We start from the raw sequence: 6,020 nt of genomic DNA on the forward strand, positions 1-6,020 counted from the left end.
CATGTCACGTCACATTATTATGTTATGTTATGTTAAGTTATGTTATGTTATGTTACGTCACGTCATGTCACGTCATGTCACGTCACATTATTATGTTATGTTATGTTAAGTTATGTTATGTTATGTTACGTCACGTCATGTCACGTCATGTCACGTCACATTATTATGTTATGTTATGTTAAGTTATGTTATGTTATGTTACGTCACGTCATGTCACGTCATGTCACGTCACATTATTATGTTATGTTATGTTAAGTTATGTTATGTTATGTTACGTCACGTCATGTCACGTCATGTCACGTCACATTATTATGTTATGTTATGTTAAGTTATGTTATGTTATGTTACGTCACGTCATGTCACGTCATGTCACGTCACATTATTATGTTATGTTATGTTAAGTTATGTTATGTTATGTTACGTCACGTCATGTCACGTCATGTCACGTCACATTATTATGTTATGTTATGTTAAGTTATGTTATGTTATGTTACGTCACGTCATGTCACGTCATGTCACGTCACATTATTATGTTATGTTATGTTATGTTATGTTATGTTACGTTACGTTACGTTACGTCACGTCACATTATTATGTTATGTTATGTTATGTTACAGTATGTTAAGTTACGTTATGTTATGTTACGTTACGTTACGTCACGTCACGTCACGTCACGTCACATTAATATGTTATGTTACGTTATGTTATGGCCAATTTCACAGTTTTGAGCTCTGCTTTATAGATTTAATCTGAGATGTGGTACCAGAATTATAGGAATTTACGAATTTAGGAATTTATTCATTTCATTTGGAAACAAAGCAAATTTTATATACAATAAAAATGTAAGTGACTAATAAACTAAAATGAAAGGCAGCAGAAAGAAGAAAAAAATCCTATAAAATCAGCGCAATTTCTCTATCAAATAAATTCTAACAATGATAATCTTTATGTAACAAAACAAAAAATTAAAAAGTAAACTCAAATCTTTCTTGAACAGTTGTTTTGGATACACATTATACCATTTCATTTGTCTTCAACAAACCAAATTTTACTATTCTCCTAAACTTATACACTGATCCTGCCCTTTTGACATCACTCTCCAGATTATTCCATAATCTCATTCCCTGTATTGATGTGCATCGTTCCTTTAAACTGGTTCGAATTTTAGGTTTTACAAACACCTCTATCCCTTTTAAATTATAGTAACTCTCTCGCTTAACAACATTTTATCGGATGTTTAAAGGTAATATATTTTTATGAGCCTTATATATAAACTGTAAAATGTTGTAATCAATGAACTCATAGAATTTTAATAATTTTAAGTGATAAAATACAGTGTTTGATGGGTAACCATAATGTTTTCTAGTGATAATTCTTACAGCTCTTTTCTCTAAAACAACAACAGGATTTATAATTGTTTTACATGCTTTCCCCCAAACTTTATATTCATAAAGCAAAGCAAAATCAAAATTTATTTTTTAACACCTTTAAAAATACCTTTATTGTTTTTTATTTTAATACTTTCTTTTAAGACATTTCAAGGTAAAACGTGGCATGCACACACTTCATGGTCCACTTTTTGCTGTGAATCAGTCAAATTGTTGGACCTTGTTACCCTAATTTTAACTGCTTCCAGTGAGGAACTGACCTTTATGTTTTACTGAGTTCAATCGATATCTTACAAAAACACTTGGTGGCGCTCTAATCAAAGAATAACAGTCAGTCAGCATCTCAACCCCTGTTTTTACATTTTCTCTCAGCTTTATTAATATTTGTTACCATGTGAAGCAGAAAAATTCAAATCTAACAAGATATTTTCATCCAGCTCCTACAGCAGTTTAACAGATATTTGCACTTTATTACAGGGATTAATAAATATGAGTTATTGTGTCTGAAGTGTGATTACTGGCATTTTATCCACATTTGCTGGAATATAAAATAACTACAGCAAAAACAAACAAATGAAGCTTCGTGCAGTGATGAGTCAGATGAAACAGCAGAAATCTGACAAATATAATTTAGATCAATGATCTGTGAGCTCAGCTGGAACAGATGTAAAACAAAATGTTTGTTATAATCAGTGTTTTAGATAAATTAAGTCATGAACTTAACAATTTTCTTGTTATGTTACAAATTATCATGAACACAAAACATCTGACAGCTCATCTTTTCTCACAGTTGCAAAAACAACCTAAATGTTGTTTATTAGAGCTGCAGTTCTTCCTGTTAAAAAGTGACTCTTATCAAGCTTTACGTCATAGTTCTCTGTACTGCTGCTTGTTCCAGGCTGGGTTCACATGTTTCACAAACGGTTCTTTAACGTGTTCTCTCTCTGCTGCTGCCGTCAGTCTGAAACACAGGAAAAAACACAGAAAGGCTCTGAAGCCTTACACCGTGATGAAGACCTTGGGGTTTTTTGTAAACACTTTTTTATTTGAAGAACTCACTAAAGATGAAAAAAATGATGACATGATTTCTAAGGTTTTTATTATTTTAGAGCAGGGGTGTCAAACTCCAGTCCTCGAGGGCCGCTATCCTGCATGTTTTAGAGGTTTTCCAGCTCCAACACACCTGATTCAGTGATTGAATTAACTCTTCAAATTGGGCAGAAGCCTGTTAATTACCCAGCGATCAAAATCTGGTGTGTTGGAGCAAGAAAACCTCTAAAACATGCAGGATAGCGGCCCTCGAGGACAGGAGTTTGACACCCCTGTTTTAGAGGAAGTTAAAGATTTTAGAAAAGCAGTGATACAGTCTCCATCTGCACAGGGGCGGAGCCAGAATTGCGGCTGCGGTGCCACCTCTGGCACCTGGTTGGCCACCCCAGGTGCCCCCCAAAAGACTGATGCACATTTGAACATTTCAGCTCAATATTTCCTAAAACAGCTGAATCAGAGCCATTTGAAATTGGCTGTGGCGGCCATCTTGAATGTTCAAATCCAGGAGAATGTCCTTTATTTACGTGTGCACCCCATAAATAACACCTCGGCCACCCTTCGCAAAAAAAACTCTAGCTCCGCCCCCGCCATGAGAAAAGAATCAGGACTGAAAGAACGGGAAGAAAAAATAACTAAAAATTGGCAAAATGAAAACTAAAGACTAGCTAATGGTTAAAAGTAGCTGAAACCAACTTGCTAAAATTAGCATAAATGTAGCTGAAAGCTAAAATTAGCAGAACAGTGAGTGTTTTAGCACCTTGAATGAGCTGAACATTTTGAAATATGATTGGCTGAAGAGATGCAAAACAAAGAGGGAAAACCGTTGAATAAATGCTGACTCAGCATTTGTACATTTAATGATGAGCGATGTGAAAAGCACAGAGTTGAAAAAGAACGAGTGATTTCTGGTGTTTGCTCGCGCCGTTTGGATCCTGATGAGGGGATCGACGGCGCCCCGCTGCGTCACGAACTGTGAAGTTTACTTTTCTGATGCGTTGATGATGTCAGCGGACCTCAGCTGGTTTCTGTCTACACACTTTGATTAACTCTGTTTGACTGGTGAGGCTAATGACACTCTGCTGACTCAGCAAAAAAAAATCTCAGTTTTTTGTAGTAAAGGGATTCCTGATGAGTTGTAACATTAGACTTTATTTGATAAACATTTATTTTAAAGTTAAAATAAAGACTGTATAAATACTGTAGGCTGTTTAGTTTTAACACTGATCGAGTCATTTTATTTACACACAATCTTTAGCATTAGCGCTGATAATGCATTATATGTATTAGCTTGGCGCTAGCACGACAAACAAGCTAAACTGAGGTCCTCCATCCATATTTCCCAAGTAGGGGTCTCTGCGGACGAGTGGGCGTGTCAAAAGGAAAGGCGATTCTAAAGCGACACACCTGATTTGACGGACTTTCTTAAAGGGACACACCTGATTGGACAAGAACAAAAGGGGCGTCACCGTACAGCAACAGTTTTTCTGGAGACACCTACTTGGGTCACATTTCTCCTGGTTAACCTTAGTGTTGGGGTCAGGGTCAGGCTGTAAAGAGATCAAGCAGGATCTAAGGATACCATCATGTAGGCCTCGTAGCCCACAGTGTTTATGCTTTAGACACGCCCACTTTTGTGACACGCCCACTTTGATTCCGCAGATAACCCCTTCTCATATTTTCAGTTGCAGCTGAGTCATTTTTGTGTTCCTCTCTCTGTCATGTGGATGGAGGACCTCAGTGATGAGAGGAGAATGTGTAGCGCTGTGCTAATACATATATATGGTGATAGCATCGGGGCTAAYGCTAAAGCTAAAAGGCTAAGCTGAGGTTCTTCTTCCATGAAGCAGCTCTGTTGTCCTCCATCCATATTTTCAGTTMCAGGCTGAGTCATTTCTACCTTCTCCTCTCTGTCAACGCTCTCTGGTTTCATTTAAAAGAGTCGATCATCAGATATTGTCCAAGATTAACCTTCAGGGTGGATATAGCTCGCTAGCAGCCTCGCACCGAGGACCTATCCACGTCATCATTTACCCAGAATGCTTTGTGTGGAAATAAAATGGCCCCGTCCATGTTAAAATTTTTAAACTTTTAGTTTAAAAATGATAAAAACTGAACATCCTACAGTATTTTTACAGTCTTTATTTTACAGTTAAAACAAATGTTTATCAAATAAAGTCTAATGTTACAACTAATCGGGGATCCCTTTAAATGAATATTTTACCAAACTGCAGTTTATTGTAGTTAATCTGTATTCAAACAGGACCTGTATGTCAACATTAAAGCGTCCAATCGTTAACATTTATAATTTCAAAAATGGCAACTCTGTTATTTTCTTAACAGATGTTGAGCTAAAGTTTGGCATGGTAGTAGCTGAGAGTCATACCTACAGCTGAAACACGACCTCGCAGCTGTTCAACCTTTTGTTTATCTCGTAATTATTGATCCGCTTCGCTGCCTTCGTGACTTTTCACATCTGAGGATCTCAGTAATTGACGGATGGAGCAGCAGAAACCGGTTCAGCTGTTTACACCGGGTTCGTGACTAAATGCAATCAGGACTTTGTTAACAGAACTCCGACCCGATGGAAAGTTTTACCTCTTCAACAAACTTTCCAGAGTCATTGAGAGGGTTTTTAAAGCTTTGTTTTTGTCAAAACTTTATCGAACAAAGCCTTTTTCATTACATTATTATCTGTACGCTGAAATAATCCTCTGACAAATTTATGCTAATTTAAATCAGCAGCTCATCACTTAAATGCACAAACCTTGAAACGATGAAAACAATGAATTTAAGCCAAGCAGATGCCAAATATAACAAAAATTAATTAAAGATGTTTGATGACAGCTCATCAAAACAAAGACAGTGATTTCCTTAATGAGTCCAAAAATCTTGACTTTAGCATTTTTTATCTTGCTTTTAAATGTTATTTCGTTTATTTTCATTTGATCAATCCACGTTCAGGGTTTTATGAAAGAAAAGAGTTAAAGAAACAAAACAACTTGTCACATTTTAAATTATAATCAGGTTAAAATCGACATAACCCCAAATTATTGAATCAAGACAAACAACAGAAACGTTTGGCTGAAGTTGTTTCTTATTTTATCACGAGATTATTTTGTGAGATGTTTTGTTTGTGTGAATCAGTAAAATAAAAAAGTCATGAGGGGAGTTTTCTCTCTGGTTTTATTGCAAATTGTTATTTTTGTTTGTCTCAGAATGTCTCCAAAGAGCCTAAAAACCTAAAATTTCAAATAGAAGTTTTGAATGTTTTTAACCAGTAACTGCAGCGATACAAGCAGCTACACATCTGCTTCATCGATTACTCGCAGCGTTGTAAAGTAAGTACAAATACTTCTTTACTGTACTTAAGTAGAATTTTTGGGTATCTGTACTTTACTTGAGTAATTATTTTTCAGCCTACTTTTTACTTCTACTCCTTACATTTGTAAAAAAGAGAAGAAGTAGAAAGTTGTTGCTCTTATATCATTTTTGCTTGTTTTCATTGCAGCTTGTTATTGTAAAAAAAAAATATCCATATTAACTGTACCTCCTAGATAGAGTGAATTTAACTGTGATTGAATG

This window comes from Austrofundulus limnaeus, unplaced genomic scaffold, assembly GCF_001266775.1.
Source record: "Austrofundulus limnaeus strain Quisiro unplaced genomic scaffold, Austrofundulus_limnaeus-1.0 Scaffold153, whole genome shotgun sequence".
In the NCBI taxonomy this organism is placed as follows: domain Eukaryota; kingdom Metazoa; phylum Chordata; class Actinopteri; order Cyprinodontiformes; family Rivulidae; genus Austrofundulus; species Austrofundulus limnaeus.